At 38.8% G+C, this 18,141-nt stretch overlaps 1 protein-coding gene across 3 annotated transcripts in view; it reads left to right on the top strand.

The window, feature by feature from the left end:
* The window catches only part of drongo (Arf GTPase activating protein drongo), a 275,048-nt gene that overhangs the window by 67,962 nt on the left and 188,945 nt on the right, over positions 1-18,141 (top strand). The window lies entirely within an intron of this gene.

The following is an 18,141-nucleotide window of genomic DNA, read 5'->3' as shown; positions in this document are numbered from 1 at the left end:
CCAAAGTAGCATTTATTGGCAAGATTGATTCTTCGCTGGATTTTAGTGCTGATTTTGTTGCTAGTGTTGATGCTGGTTCCCAAATAAACGAAGTCTTTTACTATTTCGAATTATGGCTGCCAACAGTAGCGTGGTTGCCAAGGCGTGTATGCGCTAACTCTTTGCTCGATGACAGTAGGTACCTCGCTTTGTCCTCATTCACCATCAAACCCATCTTTACCGTTTCTTTTTCCAGTTTGGAGTAAGCAGAACTAAAGCTCGGGTCTTCAGGTCGATGGTGCCAATGGCTTCAGTGTACGCCAGTAATTGCACGCTCTTATGGAATATTGTTCCATAGCGGTTAAGTTCTGCAGCTAGTATAATATTCTCCAGCATTAAACTAAAAAAAATTGCATGAAATGAGGTCACCCTGTCTGAAATCTCATATAGTTTCGAACCGGTCGGAGAGGTCCGTCCAAGTTCTGACTGAGCTGACGGTACGGCACAGTCGTATAAGTGTTGCTGGAAAGCCAAATTTGGACATAGCGGCGTATAGGCAGCTCCATTTCGTGCTGTCGAAAACTGCTTTAAAATAGATGAAGAGGTGATGTGTTGCATATACATATTTTTTCACGAGGTTTTTCCAAGATTTGGCTCGAATCTAGTCTATGGTAGACTTACCAGGTATGAAGCCGCAGTGATAAGATCCAATCAGCCGATTCACGCTGAGCTTCAATCTTTTGTTGACAGTACCTTTTGTGCGGTACTTCTCAATCCGTTATAGTTGGGCAGTTTGCAGAATCTCCCTTCTTGTGGAATGGACAAAGAATACTTATATTCCTGTCATCAGCCGTGTACTCGTCCGAAAGCAAAGAAGCTGATGCATGCGCCTTGCCAACTCCTCGCAGCAGTACTTGAATAGCTCCGCAGACAATCCATCAGCGCCCGCGGCGTCGTTGTTTTTTAATCTGGTTATTGCTATTCTGACTTCGTCATAATTGGGTAGGAGTGGACATTATGTCCATCAACATCGGTTGCGAACTTGGGTCAAACATCGTTGGGCAGTAAATTGCTGCCTCCATTTAAGAAAGAAGATAAGTGTTTCCTCCATAATCTAAGTACTCTCGGGACAGCGGTTACAAGGCCACCGTTTTCGTTCCTACACTTAAAACCTGCCGTCTGTCGCCATTGTTTTGGCAAAATTGTCGGGCGTTATTCCTGGTAGCTAGCAGTTCAAGCTCCTCGCATTTGCTTCCCGTGAAGGCGTGTCTCTTCCCTTTTTAACTCGCGTGATCCCCGGTTACCAAGTTTTTTCTCAGCTCTCGGAATAATTTCGAGATTATTTCGAAATAATATTTATTAATACTCCTTTGTTCGCTGGATAATTCGAGATTATAAAGGCACTATTTCAGGATAATCAAGCAATTGTTTTTGGGATCATTTCGAAACTATCATTTTTTTATAATTTCGAGACTATTCGGAGACTTATCTTCCAATAATTTCATTATTGCTTCTTGTGCCATTTCGGGATAGACCTACTTCGGGATTGTTTTTAGTTAATTTGGAGATAAATTGATTGAGACAATTTCAGGATAGCTACGGAATTACTTTAAAAATTATTCCGGCTTTGTTTTAAGGATCGTTATGTATAACTTCTCAAAAGATTTTGGGAGAATTTAAAGACCACTTCAGATTTGTTTTAGAATTAAAATAGGAGTTTTCCCGAATAGTTCGAATTGTTTTAAAGTTTATTTCGGTATTGTTTTAGGAATAATTTCAGTACTGTTCCGGAACTATTTTCGGATAATTTCGAACATTTAAGTAGTATTTTATGACTATCTCGATAACATTTCAGAATTGTTTTTGTGATACTTTTTCGTCCCTTCAACGATCGAAATCGTTTTTGGGACCATTGAAATTGTTATTATTTTATTTCTTTAAGATGCGACCGCCGTGGTGTGGTGGTAGCGTGCTCCGCCCCCGTGCAAAGTAACATCAAAAATTTAAAAATGTTTTCTTATCGGGGTCCCTCCTCGAAAGTGGTATGTCAAACACTCGGAGTGTATTTCTGCCTCAGTGAAAATTCAAATGCCTTGCAGATGCCTTTCGGAGTCGGCATAAAACATGTAGGGCCCGTCCTGCCAATTTGCAGGGACAATTATAAGAAGCACGATGCAAAGTGGAAGAAAAGCTCGGCCTAAATATACTCCATCTCTTTATTTATTTTTTTAAACGGTTTTATTTAGCTTGACTTGACGGCAGGCCGCACGGCCGCATGCACGGCCGTTGTGAACGATTTTTGTAATAGAAATTTAAGTAACTTCCCGATAAGCTACAAGCTTGCAACTTGGAATATAGTTCAGAACCCGATGACAATGCAATAATAAGAAAAAAATCGCCGCTAGGTGGCGCAAGGATCGATATATTCGCATAAATCGTATTTGTGGTCCGATTTGGCTCATGTTTGGAACACATAATATATACAAGAATAGAAAGCGACCTATGAAAAAAAAAATTGCCCCTAGGTGGCGCAAGGATCGAGATATTCACAAAAATCGTATTTGTGGGCCGATTTGATTTTGGAGTTGGAGGAGGGACAAGCATACGTGGCGCAGAGTCGAGTAAAGTCTTTGGAAGGATTATGTATTGAGGGCTTAGGTTGTAACAAATTGTCAGGAAAGAGTCCTTGTAATAATGAGTCACTAAATGAACTAAATAGAATGAGAAATAATAGGCAATTAAAGACTAAAAACTTGAAAAAAAAAAATTATAAAAAAAAAATTTTAAGTTAAACGGTTTTATTCAGAACAATAATTACATGAAGTAATAATAATACTAAAAGCTAGAAAATAATTAGGTAGATCCTAGTTAGTAGTCATCACACTCCTCATCAACTCCGCGTCAAATTTCTATTGATAGTCATAAGTAAAACTGAACCTTAATTAGGTTATGCTACGCCTCACATTTTTAGAAATTTAACGCGCCCAACGCTTTAATTTAATAGTCTGATCAACGCCCTAGATTGATGAGGAGTGTGATGACTAGTACCTAGGATCTACCTAATTATTTTCTAGCCTTTCGTATTATTATTAATTCATGTAAGTATTGTTTTCAATAAAACCGTTTAACTTAAAATTTTGTTTTTAATTATTTTATTTAGGATCAAGATGTTAAACTGCTTATAGAAATATGTTAAGGACTTAAATAGGAAAAGAGCCACAGTTTATTCGAAAAGGTAGCGCAAAAAAGGGCTACATGTCCACCCTTTATACCGTGATATCCCTACGCGCCTGTATTACAAACCAGTGATGATAATCATGGTACATTTGTACTTTTTTTGGTACATTTCGCTTCCCAAAAGTACGTTGGTACTACATTGATATATTTGGTACATTTTTGTAAAATACAGCACTACACTTCAAGTCATTTGCAAAGTAGCTTTGAATGCACAAAAAAATTTTAAATTTTTCGAAGAAAATATATAGATAATTTGTTTTGTTGCCGAGCACAATTTGCCATTTGAAATTATGGATCATTTAAACATGGTTATGAAAAATAGCATAACTCATTCTAAAATTGTGAACAAATTTTGCATCAATAGAATTAAGGCACAGAAAATAATAACTCAAATAATAGGGCCAGAAAATTATAAATCCATAATTGCATTTTGTCAGAAGAATTATTACTCCCTAATAATAGGTGAAACGATTGATATATGTATATCAAAAAATTTGGCAGTTTCGATTCGAATTTTTGATAAAAAGTACATTGATAGATTTTTAGATTTGATACCTTTGACCGATAGTAGCAGTATTTTTAATGCCATTATTAAATCTTTGAAAGACCATTCAATACCACTTGAAAAAAATATTGATTAAGGTGGCTTTCTAGACAAGCAGTCAGAGATAGAATTCTTGAGCAATGGGATGCCCTCAAGTATTATTTTAATCTTTACGTATTTGAAAATAAAAGCAGTAATCAAAATATTAATCTTATATCTGAAATTATTCAAAGTCCTATTTATAAAGTATATTTTACATTTCTTTATTATATTTTAAATGAAATAAATAATGTGAGTATAGAAATGCAGTCTGAAGATATTCGCATACATTTACTTATTGCCAAATTAAAAATTTTATAAAAAATCTTATTTAGACTTCAGTCCTATTTGGATGTTAAATATTGATTCAGACGAAAATCACTTAACCCCAGATGAAGTTTACTGCGGAGTTAATGTGGATATTATTCTATCAAACAACCTTTTCGAAAAAGATGACGTACACATATTTAAGAGCTGTGCTAAACAATTTTATATACAATTTTTGTAGTACTTTATTAAAGAAAGTAAATTTGAATTATAGAACTTTGTTGTGGGCTGCAAAAGTTTCACCAGAAAGTATTTTAAGCGGTGAAACAAATTGTATTGTGCCTTTAGTTATGAACTTGTTTCCGAAATCTGCACTTGATAAAATAGGGAAAATTAGTTCGGAATTTAGAGCTTTAGCAGAGCATGGCAGCCTTAAAAAATTCAAGAATTTAAATATATGCAGCTTTTGGCAAGAATTAAGATCAGTTAAAAATATATTAAATGCGCAAATGTTTTCCAATATTTATAGAATAGTTCAAGGCATATTGTCGATTCCACATTCACCCACAAACGTGGAAAGGATATTTTCTATAACAAATTTAATTAAAACTATTAAGTGTAAGAATATAATTAAAAAACCACAGCTTTGTATTTAATAAAAACTAAAGACTAGAGGAAATCAACTAACAATAGTTGTCATAATATAGATACGAAAAAAGCTTTTTGTGAACTGAGGTATTTAAAGAACTCAAAGAAGAGTTAATGTAGTGATTGAAACATGAATAATTAGTATAGATGTAGGCGACAATTTGTCCACTTTTATACCTGAATCTAAATCTTTTGTGCCTAAAATGTTTTTATGAAATGTTTTTGCATTGAATGCAGATGTTGTTTTTTTTAAATATTAATTTTATGTTCCTTACTGGTACTCAATAAAGAAACGTTTTTATATATGTACACTAGCAGACCCGGCAGATGTTGTTCTCTTTTCTCTTCTTTCAAGTTTTTCTGCTTCTTCTCCATCTCTTATTGCCAGTCCCAGAGGGTGGTATGAATTTTGTTCCAGTCCCATTCCGAGTTTCAGTCTCAGTCCCACTCCGAGTCTCAGTCTCAGTCCCAGTCCTAGTCCTAATACCAGTCCCAGTGTGTCTCTGGTATACTTTCCGGAAAAAAGCATCGTGAATACTAATATAGGCAAATTTATATACGAAATTTCAGGCAAATCGAATAGGACGTATGTAAATAGGTATACGGGTATTATTAATTCTTGTCTTTATTTCGGCTTCGCATGCATATTTATCAGTTTTGCCAGGTTGATCCGACTAAATCGAATATCATAATGAACTTTAGAGCTCTCAGCAACAGCTTCCATTTGATATCCATAATAGACACACATTCTAGGGGTATCGGGGTCCATGTTTTGGCCTATATCTCGAGATCCTAGTCACTCAGCGGTGTAAAATTTACTCTGTATTATAGCACACATCAACAGCTTCAATTTGATACCCATAATATAAAAACACATTCTAGGTGTATCCAGGTCCATGTTTTGGCCTATATCTCTAGACCGTAGTCACCCAGCGGTGTAAAACTTACTCTGTACTAAAGCATACATCAACAGCTTCAATTTGATACCCATAATGTAAAAACACATTCTAGGTCTATCCGAGTCCACCTTTTGGGCTATATCTCGAGACCCTAGCCTCCCAGTTGTAAGAAAATTATCCTGTACTAAATCACTCATCAACAGCACTCATTTGTTATCCATATTGTATAAACAAATTCTAGGGGTACTCTGGTCCACGTTTTGGCCTATATCTCGAGACCCTAGCCTCCCAGTTATATGGAAATTATCCTGTACTATAGCACTCATAAACAGTTTTCATTTGATATCCATATTGTATAAACACTTTCTATGCGTACCCGGGTCCACGTTTTGGGCTATATCTCGAGACCCTAGCCTCCCAGTTGTATGAAAATTATCCTGTACTATAGCACTCATCAACAGCTTTCATTTGATATCCATATTGTATAAACACATTATAGGAGTACCCGGGTCCACGTTTTGGGCTATATATCGAGACCCTAGCCTCCCAGTTGCATGAAAATTATCCTGTACTATAGCACTCATCAACAGTTTTCATTTGATATCCATATTGTACAAACACATTCTAGGGGTACCCGGGTCCACGTTTTGGGCTATATCTCGAGACCCTAGCCCCAGTTGTATGTAAATTATCCTGTACTATAGCACTTATCAACAGCTTTCATTTGATATCCATATTGTATAAACACATTCTAGGGGTACCCGGGTCCACGTTTTGGGCTATATATCGAGACCCTAGCCTCCCAGTTGCATGAAAATTATCCTGTACTATAGCACTCATCAACAGCTTTCATTTGATATCCATACTTTATAAACACATTCTAGGTGTACCCGGGTCCACGTTTTGGGCTATATCTCGAGACCCTAGCCTCCCAGTTGTATGAAAATTATCCTGTACTATAGCACTCATCAACAGCTTTCATTTGATATCCATACTGTATAAACACATTCTATGTAGGTGTACCCGGGTCCACGTTTTGGGCTATATCTCGAGACCCTAGCCTCCCAGTTGTATGAAAATTATCCTGTACTATAGCACTCAACAACAGTTTTCATTTGATATCCATATTGTATAAACACATTCTAGGGGTACCCGGGTCCACGTTTTGGGCTATATCTCGAGACCCTAGCCTCTCAGTTGTATGTAAATTATCCTGTACTATAGCACTCATCAACAGCTTTCATTTGATATCCATATTGTATAAACATATTCTAGGGGTACCCGGGTCCACGTTTTGGGCTATATCTCGAGACCCTAGCCTCTCAGTTGTATGAAAATTATCCTTTACTGTAGCACTCATCAACAGCTTTCATTTGATGTCCATATTGTATAAACACATTCTAGGGGTACCCGGGTCCACGTTTTGGGCTATATCTCGAGACCCTAGCCTCTCAGTTGTATGAAAATTATCCTTTACTGTAGCACGCATCAACAGCTTTCATTTGATATCCATATTACATAAACACATTCTAGGGGTACCCGGGTCCACGTTTTGGCCTATATCTCGAGACCCTAGTCACCCAGGGGTATGAAAATTATCCTGTACTATAGCACTCATCAACAGCTTTCATTTGATATCCATATTGTATAAACACATTCTAGGGGTACTCGGGTCCATGTTTTGGTCTCAAGACCCTAGGCACGTAGCGAATAAAAAGATAGACGTTGGCCGATTCTCAGACCTACCCAATATGCTCACAAAATTTCATGACAATCGGTTCAGCCGTTTCGGATGAGTTAAGCCTCTAAAACCGTGACAGAAGAATTTTATATATTAGATAATTGTACGCTTCAATCGATAAACTTTTTTATTATTTTTACTGGAAAAGTATTTCTTCATAAATCATATTTCCCTGTTATACTACCTTTAATTTGTGTTAGAAAGTTTCCTGACTAAAAACAGTTTTTGCATAAAGAAGCAGAATATAGCTCTAGTTTGTTTCAAATTCACATCCGAAGACTTTTGGTACAGTTTTGGATGATTTGGTACATTATTTTTCCTCGTTTGGTACAAAATGAAAAAAGCCAGTTATCATCCCTGTTACAAACCCATGATATGTACATATGCATACATACATATGTATATGAGAAATATGTATTTACATTTCGATTTGTGTTGATGAGGATTTTTATTTGCATTCGCCGAGCTTGTGACGCTCACACATTCACAAATCAATTTAGTGGCGCAAAAATTTGCTAAAACATTTTATTCGCCTTGAACTTTTCTGCTGCTACGGCTGCTGTTGATGCCTCGACAAAACTTTATTTCTTATGCACTTACTCTGCTTTACATATGTTTTCTTTAGTGTTGTTGCTCTTTGCAATAAGCAATATGAATATCAGTGTAAAGTGCAAATGGCAGATTAGTGTGTAAAAGCGAGCATTTCTAAGCAGCTTGAGGGAAAACCATGAAAGCTGGTGCCAACAAATAACAATGCCGTTTATATACCCATCGTGTACTCGTACGCAAGGGTATTATAACTTTGATTGGATAACGGTAGTACGCAATGGCTGAAAGGAATCGAGATAGATATAGACTTAGAGATGAAACGACGCTATGAAAGTATCGATACTTTTATTTGCAAATAGTATCGAAAAAAACGCATCGATACAACGCGGGAAGAGGAGTATTACATAATTGAATGCCAAGGGAGCGGCAATGAGTTGCAAAAAAAGAAGCAAAAGCGTTTATGTAAATCCGCCTTAAATCAACAACATCTCAACTTTTTGTCTCGCTTTAAAACCACACAAACTTTGTGTGCCCAGGCGAAGCAATGCAGCGAAACGTTATCATAGCTGCTGTTTAGCCCACTCAGGGCAGGATTGGGCGTATGGCCTACAAATTTTCTTGGTATCGGATCAAAATTGTCAATACCTACTTGTATTTACTAGAATCCTTTCAGCCCTATATAAACTTTCTTATATCAAAATTATCAGCATCAGAAAAAATTTTGATTGCCCGTCCCTTAACAGGATAACTTGAGTAGAAATTGAGATATATATGCGAAATTTGGGATGCTGGCTTATCTAGATTGGTGCTGAAAATTTACGAAATGGAACGATAACCACGCCCAATTTTTCGATATCGAAAATATCGAAAAATATCAAAAATACGATAATTCCGTACCAAAGACGAATAAAGCAACGACACTTTATATGTTAGTTGACCTTATGACAGGGAACAGAAATTTGGAAAACCCTTGGAAAAGTGGCGTGGCACTGCCCACATTTAGAAGCAGAAAATTTGATTGTTTTTCAAGACGTAAATCGAAAGCTGTTGAAGATATCGTGTTGAAATTTGGCATGGTGTTTGTCCTGACCACTACACATACATATACTTTTTACACTTTAAAAAAATTCGATATCGAAATTTCGAAAAATAAATAAAACCGCGATATTGCACTACTAAAGACCGATTGTAGGTTGACTTAAGAACGAGATATAGAAATTTGCTAAAATTTTGGAAAATGGGCGTGACACCGCCTACATTGAGAAGAAGAAAATTTAAAAGATTCGCTAACTAACCGTAAATAAAAAGCCATTGAAGATATCATGTTGAAATTTGCATGCATTTATTGAAAATTACCAAAATCGCTTGAAGACCACGCCCACGATATAGAAATTTCGAAAAATGGAAAAGATGCTATAATTCAATAGCACATACAGATAAAGCTATGAAACTTGGTATGTCGGTTAACTTTAGGACGGGAAATAGAAATTTTGTCAAATGGGAGTGGCATCACCCACAATGTGTTCGCAACTCGACTCTCACACCTGCTCTCTCAGTTCACAAGTCAACCCGACGGAATGCAAGAGCAGTAGGAGCATATATTCAAAACACTTCGTATCGTCGCCGAGAAAGAAATTGGTTAACGGCGACGAAAACAACTGATACGATGAAGAATGCCGTATTGCAACCGAAATAAAAGACGCTGTCCACAGGGCACCGTATAAGCGGGAGCAACAAGAAGAGCGTGTGAACGCTACCGCGAGTTGAAAAGAGAAGCGAGACGCCTTAACACAAAGAATAAGCAGAGGCACAAAAGCGTGAGTGCGAGGATCTTGAGCTACTAGCCACCAGGAATAACGCTCGCAAATTTTACCAAAAAATTCGGCAGCAGACTGAAGAGTTTAATTCCGGGCAACTTCTTTAAGAATGAAAACGGAGACCTTGTAACCGAAGAGTATTTAGAATATGGAAGATATTTAGTATGTTTCATTTTTTATATCATATGCTCTTGACATTTCTCTTTAAATATATTATCTATATATATATAAATCTTATAAAATAAAGTCGCTAAATGCCATGTATGCACATAACTTCAAACAGAATGCTCCGATTTTAAAACGGTTTTTTGCATTTGAAAGCTTAGATACGTGAGATGGTACAGTTAATATAGTTTGAAGGTATATATTATAGGGGCTTGGCAAATTGCCAAAATGTAGTTAAAAATCATAAAATTTTTGTTTACACAGCTATAACTCATAAACGGAAGGATGGATTTGAAAAATTCTACCTTTCAGTAAAACTTTGAAATATTTACCTTCGTTCTGCATCAAAGAAAATATTTGATTCCCTTCTTATATCACCCAAATTGTTTAAACAAAAGTAACATTTTTACCAAAAAATTCGAGTGTGTGATTGTTCGGTGTCAACTGTGCGACCAAATTACTTTTGAGTGAGACATGATGCGACACATACGTATATACACATAGCATTCGCTGCGTTATTTAACTTCGGCCGTAGGTTTATATGTATGTATGTGTTTTCATATCAGCTTGACATACATATGTATGTACATGCACAAATAATAATAAATGGTTAAGAATGCATACATCTCTCGAAAAATACTCTTTCGTTAAAAATATTGAACATTTCCTTAAAATTCTTAAACAAAAGTTTTATTTTTTGGTATTTTTGCATGTATCACTATCACTACGTAGTATAAAACAGAGTCGCTTTTTCTGCCCCTATGTCCTTTTCAATGCTCAAACCTTTAAAACTACGCAACGGATTTTGATGTGCTTTTTTTTAGTAGATAGAGTAATTGAAGAGGAAGGTTTATATGTATAATAACATCCATTAAATAGTGGAGAAATGCTGTTATATTTGAAATTTCTAATGTGATGTATATACATATATAAAAGAAAGTGGTGTTAGTTACACTATTTATAACTCAAGAACGGATGAACAGATTTGGCTGAAAATTAGTGGAGGGGTAGCTTAGAACCAGAAGACAGACATAGGATACTTTTTATCCCATTCTGGCTAGGGTCCTGAGATCAAAATGTGGACTTGGGTAATCCTGGGATATGTTTGCCTAATATGGGTATCAAATGGAAGCTGTTTATGAGTACTTTGATGCGGGGTATTCTTCGTACCCGTGGGTAACTAGGGTCTCGAGATATAGGCCAAAACGTGGACGCGGGTACCCCTAGAATGTGTTTATAGAATATGGATAACAAATGAAAGCTGTTGAGTGCTTGAGTACAGGGTAGTTTTCATACCTATCGGTGACTAGGGTCTCGAGATGGAGACCAAAACGTGGACCCGGGTGCCCCTAGAAAGTGGTAATACAACATGGATAACAAATGAAAGTTGTTGATGAGTGCTTTAGTACATGATAATTTTCATACCTATGTATTTGTGACTAGGGTCTCGAGATATAGGCCAAAACGTGGATCAGGCTAACACTAGGATGTGTTTTTACATTATAAGTATCAAATTGAAGCTGTTGATATGTGCTTTAGTACATAGTAATCTTTATACTCCTGGGTGACTAGGGTCTCGAGATATAGGCCAAAACGTGGACGCGGGTGCTCCTAGAATGTGTTTATAGGATATGGATAACAAATGAAAGCTGTTGATGAGAGTTTTAGTACAGGGAAGTTTTCATACCTATTGGTGACTATGGTCTCGAAATATAGGCCAAAACGTGGACCAGGGTAACACTAGGATGTGGTTTTACATTATGGGTATCAAATTGAAGCTGTTGATGTGCGCTTTAGTACAGAGTAATCTTTATACTCTTGGGTGACTAGGGTTTCGAGATATAGGCCAAAACCTGGACCCGGATACCCCTAGAATGTGTCTGTAATATTGATATCAAATGAAAGCTGTTGCTGGGAGCTTTAAAGTAATTTTCATTGTGATATTCGATTTAGTCGCATCAACCTGGCAAAACTGATAAATATGCATGCGAAGCCGAAATAAAGACATGAATTATAATACCCACATACCTATTTACATACGTCCTATTCGATTTGCCTGAAATTTGGTATATAAATTTGCCTATATTAGTATTTACGATCATTTTTTTCGGGAAGTATACCAGAGACGGGCTGGGACTGGGATTAGGACTAGGACTAGGACTGAGACTCGTAGTGGGACTGGGACTCGGAATGGGACTGGAAAAAATACATACCACCCTCTGGGACTGCCAATAAGGGATGAAGAAGAATGGGAAAAACTTCAGAGAACAGAAAAGAGGGAAGGAAACTGACAAGTAAATAGAGTGAGACGAAGATAGAGATAGATGAAGCGAAAAAGGCGGAGGGAGGAGAGAATAAAAGGATTAAGAAAAAGTGAAGAGGGGGGAGGGCAGGGCTAGACGGAAAAAGGTTATTAAAATGTATGCAGATAGACCAAATTTAGAGCAGAACAACGTCTGACGGGTCTGCTAGTCTATATATATAAAAAGAAGTGTATATTTTGATTGTCACTCCATAACTCGAGAACGGCTCGACAGATTGCCATGAAATTTTTAGGAAAGATACAGGAAGGAGAGATGATGGTTAGTTGATTTTGAAATCCCAAATCGGTTTAGCCATTCTTGAGTTAAAATTTTTTTTTGGAAAAATTTAATATATATTTTGGAAGCTCATTTTTCTGGACCGCAAAGCTCGAGAACGGCTGAACCGATTGAGATGAAATTTTGAGCATAGATTTGGTGGTGGCTCGACATGGTTGTAGGCTAAAAAGATTCCAAAGATTTAGAAACGTTTTAGATATATCGACCAAAATGTGGACCAGGGTAGCCCTAAAATGCGGTCATGCGATATGGGTATCAAACGATAGGTATGGACGAGTGTTTTAATGTAGAGTTGATTTCCTTACAATATCCATCATAGTTTGCGAGATATCGACCAAAATGTGGACCAGGATAACTCTATAATATTGTCACGGATATTAGCATCACTAAGCTATACCATCACTAAGGAGATGCTAAGGGCATGCTAAGCGATATTTACGTCAATAATCAAATCATGTATACACATATATAAGGCAGCCGAGAGATGTCACACACAGATGCATTTACTTATACGCCTATGTGTGCGCGAGAGACTGTAAACTACAAACATTCACATCAATAATTCAATCATTATGTCCACACATATGTAGGTACACGCAGCTGAGAAGCAAGGCACAACCATATGCAGACATCTTATTTGAGATGCTCCTAAATGTAGGCAATTATAATTGTGGAAGTGTCGCTCACACATACAAGAATGGGGTATGAGAGAAGCTATAAAATCGTGCAATTTTAGTTATAGCTGAGAAGTTTGAGAGCACATGGACAATGCTAGTGGATTCTAGAAGATGAGAACGAGGAAACCAGAAAGTATAAAAGGCCGCAGATGTAGAGGCGCTGGAATTCAGTTTGATTTGAGTTGTCAAGCAGTTACGACTAACGGGGTTATTCTGTGTACTTGACAAATTGTCAATAAGTTGACAAGTAATCAAGATTTTTATCAAGTTGACAAATATTTATATTCTGTGCATAGCTTGACAACTATAAAAAGCTCTACGAGCTGTGCTTTTCACCATATTGGGGTGAACTAAATTAGCTAAGCGTGGGGCAGTTGAGGGCGAGCAGTTTAATGTGAGTTATAAGGGAGTAATTTGATGTGCTTATAAGCGTGTGGGTCGTGGCACAGTGGATGACGTACCCGACTCACACGTTTGGGGTTGCGGGTTCAAAGGCCACTGCAAGCAAGCATTTTTTTAATTTTATTATTTTTTTTTATTTTATAAATTATTATTTTAATGGACTGTATTTTATTTTATTTAAATCAACGGTTTAGTGCAACAATCGCGAAATGGAAAAAACGTAAGAGTTAAATCTTGTTCTTAATTTTTTGTAACAAATATTTTAAAATCATAGTTTTTTCAAAGAAATCAAAAGTGGAACGTGCTACGCATGAGCAATTGGAGCGATATGTCTCATTTTATGCTTCTAACCCCGAAATTGGAATAGGAAAAAATAATCCGCTGGGTTTTTTGGGGGTCATTTCGGCATGGCTTTGGGGACTCCCTCGGGGCACTTGGGGTTTCCCTCGGGGTCATTTGGGGATCATTCCGGGACGGGTTTTGGGACTCCCTCGGGGTTATTTGGGGGATATTGCGGGATTGTTTTGGGGTCCCCATCGGGTGCATTTGGGGGTCGTTCAGGGATCTTTTTGGGGACTCTCGGGATAATTTGGGTGTCTTCCGGGATGATTTTGGGGACTCCATCGGAGTCAATTAGGGGTCGTTCCGGGATGTTTATGGGGACTCCCTCGGGGTCTTTCCGGGGTGGTTTTGGCGACTCCGTCGGGGTCTTCCCAGGGTGAATTGGGGTCGTGCCGGGATGTTTTTAGGGACTCCCTCGGAGTCATTTGGGAGAATTCTGGGATGGTTTTGGGACTGCCTCGGGGTCCTCTCGGGATCACTTGGGGGTCATTCCGGGATCCATTTGGGGACTAACCCCCAAAAAACCTCGAGGAAGTCCCCAAAACCATTCCGGAATGACCTCGGGAGAGTTACCAAAAAGATACCGGAACGAACCCTAAATGACGCCGGGAGGCCCAGATGGAGTCCCCAAAACCTTCCCGGAATGATCCCCAAATGACCCCGAGGGACTCCCCAAAACCTCCCCGTAATCTCCAAATGACCCCGCGGGCGTCCCCAAAGCCATGCCAAAATGACCACTAAACGACCCCGAGAGAGTCCCCATAAACATCCCGGAACGACCCCCAAATTACCCAGATGGAGTCCCCAAAACCTTCCCGGAATGATCCCCAAATGACCCCGCGGGACTCCCCAAAACCTCCCCGTAATGATCTCCAAATGACCCCGCGGGCGTCCCCAAAGCCATGCCAAAATGACCCCCAAATGACCCCGGGAGCACCCAATGGAAACCCCAAAACCATCCCGGAATGTCCCCCAAATGACCCCGAGGGAGTTCCCAAAACCGTCCTGAAATTACCCCCAAAATCCCCAGAGGATCTTCCCACAATAATAGCAAAAGTAATAAATCTTCCATTTTCTCTCGATCGCACAATAACAGAATTCTAATTTAAGTTTATCCATATAAATTAAATTATCAAGAGCGTTTGACTTATTGACAATTTGTCAGCGAAAAGGCTTTTTATTTTTTACATAGAATAGCAATTACTTGATAAATTATCAAACTTGACAAATAAGCAAGATGGTGAATTTGTCAAGTGCACAGAATAGGGCTGTAAGACGATATCTAGCGATCAATAGTAGTATTATTTTGAAAGTCAGTTTCATTTAAACTATCAGTTTGGTTATTAAGCTATTCGTTGCACAGTTTGAGTGTTATTGTGAAGTATTTTAATAAAGGCCATTTTTCCATTATTCAATATTGGAGTTATTTATTCAACAGTTTAGCGATACGAACCTAGCAAAAGGGCAAATAAGAGGATTTGCAGCAAATTCGTTACAATTGGTGTCAGAAGAGGAATTGTTGAATAAATTCCAGAGGACAATAAGGACATGGCAAAGTTCAGTGAATTGAAGATCTAGCAACTGAAAAAGGAGTTGGACAGCCGTGGATTGAATACAACCGACAATAAACTCGAACTTCAGGCACGACTACGAGAGGCAATGGAATTAGAGGCAATTAACGTGGAAGGGTATGTCTTTCATCTTGATGGCGAGGAGACAACAAAAATTGAAGAGAAAAACGAAACATCGCAGGCAGTTACAAGCACAGACTTGAACATGATTTTGGCTGCAATATCTGCACAAACATCGACAGTAACATCAATGTCGTCGCAAATGTCAGAAATGTCGACACAGAGGACATCCAAGATGGAAACACAGCTCGAAGAACAGAAGACATATATGGCATCCCAACTGGAATCACAGGAGGCACGCATTTCAGAAATGTCGCCACAAATGTCATCTCAACTGGAATCGCAAGAAACACGCATAACATCTAAGATTGAAGCACAGGAGACGCGTATTTCCGAAATGTCGGCACAAATTTCAGCACAGATATCATCTCAGATCTCCACACAACTAGAAGAGCAGGAAGTCCGTATATCATCGAAACTGGAAGCGCATATGGAAGAAAAACTAACCCAGTTTCATGAAGGCTTCAGGGGTCGACAGGATAAAATAGAGGCAGAGATGGATGCTTTGAAAGATAGGATCCAGGAATTACAATTAAATCGCCCATCTGTTTCAGCGAGTAATCCAAAGGTAAAAACACCATCCTTTGACGGTTCTGTTCCTTTCCAGGTCTTTAAGCTACAGTTTGAGAAGACCGCGGCAGTGAACAACTGGAATGCGGAAGATAAAGTTGCTGCATTCTTCGTGAAAGGACCAGCTGCCGAAATCTTACAGACTATTCCAGAGTACGAACGGAACAGTTATGACACATTGATGGCTGCTGTAGAACGACGTTATGGAAGCGAGCATAGAAAACAGATATTCCAAATTGAGTTGCAAAACCGCTACCAAAAAACAAATGAGACATTGCAGGAGTTTGCTTCAGATATTGAAATATTGGCTCATCTTGCAAATACGGACGCACCCGTGGAATACACTGAAAGGGTAAAAATCCAGAGCTTCATAAATGGCATACGGGATGTGGAAACGAAGCGGGCTACATATGCGAACCCAAAGCTGACATTTGCTGAAACGGTATCACATGCATTGACTCAGGAAACGGCCTCACTATTGAGTAAACCAGCATACAAAGCTCATCGTGTGGAAGTGGAAAGACCAGATTGGGTAGACACAATTTTGGAAGCACTGAAGGGATCACAACAGAAAAATGCCGGAATTATTAAATGCTTCAAGTGCGGCAACCCAGGTCACGACATTGCAACAGCGGTCCCAATAGCTCCAACAATGTGGGTGGTCGTAAACGCAGAGCAGAAGGTGATGAGCAAATCTCCAAGACCACTCAATCGTTAAACTAAATCGAGTCAGCCGCAAGGGGCGACAGCTGGCTCCCGCAATTGAATGCCCCATAATCTCTATCTCGCAGATTGGAAGAAGATCGAGCAATATTACTGTTGGAGGACATGTGGACGGAAAGGAACGTTTACTGACTGTAGATACGGGTGCATCTCATTCCATCATTCGAGCGGATTTAGTCAACAATAGGATAAGACCATTGCTTGGAGCAAGATTACGTACAGCCACGGGAGAGGACACCCAGGTAATTGCAGAAGTAGAATGTGAAGTCGCAATTGGGAACGTCACGGTAGTACACAATTTTATAGTGGCAGAAATTGTTGATGAAATCATAATTGGAGTGGACTTCTTAATCGACCAGGGCATCAAGATCGACATGCAAAGCAAGACGATGCGATATAAAAACATGGATGTACCACTTAATTTCGGCTACGAGAGAGGCTACAGCAGTAAACGAGTGCTGGTGGAAGAGAGTCAGCAAATACCACCAAAATCCGAAGCAGTCATCTGGGCAAAGGTTGATGGAGATTGTGCGACAAACAAATTGTGGGTTGTCGAAGCAGCAAACAAATCAGCACTGAACATACTTGTAGGAAAAACCCTGGCTATGACAAAACAAGATGGACGTATTCCGGTAAGAGTACTCAATGAGTTCAAGTCACCATTTAATTTGACCAAAGGAGCTATTTTGGGAATATGTCAAGAGGCTGAAGTAGTTATTAACTGTGAACAGCTCCAGGAACATGTTTCATCTAGTAATACTGATCTTTCGAATGACATCACGGCATGGGCGCAGGGGCTAGAGGAAGCCTATCAGAATAAGGCAAAACAACTGCTCCTAAAGTACGCGCACATATTTGACCAGGATGGTTGCAAACCAGGCCGCACCAACGTTGTGAAACATCAAATTGACACTGGAGATGCGAGGCCGATCCGTCAAGCTCCACGTAGTGTTCCACTGGCGAAGCGGGAAGTTGTGAGTCAAATCATTCAAGAAATGAGCGACAGCGGCGTCATCGAACCATCAGCTAGTCCCTGGAGCTCACCGGTAGTACTTGTAAAGAAGAAGGATGGAAAAATGAGGTTTTGCGTGGACTACCGGAAGTTGAATGACGTAACGAAAAAGGATAGCTACCCATTGCCAAGAATTGACGACACTCTGGACTCGCTATCTGGTACGAAATGGTTGTCCACGCTGGACTTGAAAAGCGGCTACTGGCAAGTGGAGGTGAAGGAGGAAGATAAAGAGAAAA

Source organism: Eurosta solidaginis, chromosome 2 (assembly GCF_040869045.1).
Source record: "Eurosta solidaginis isolate ZX-2024a chromosome 2, ASM4086904v1, whole genome shotgun sequence".
Taxonomy (NCBI): domain Eukaryota; kingdom Metazoa; phylum Arthropoda; class Insecta; order Diptera; family Tephritidae; genus Eurosta; species Eurosta solidaginis.
This window is presented reverse-complemented; position numbering and strand designations above follow the sequence as displayed.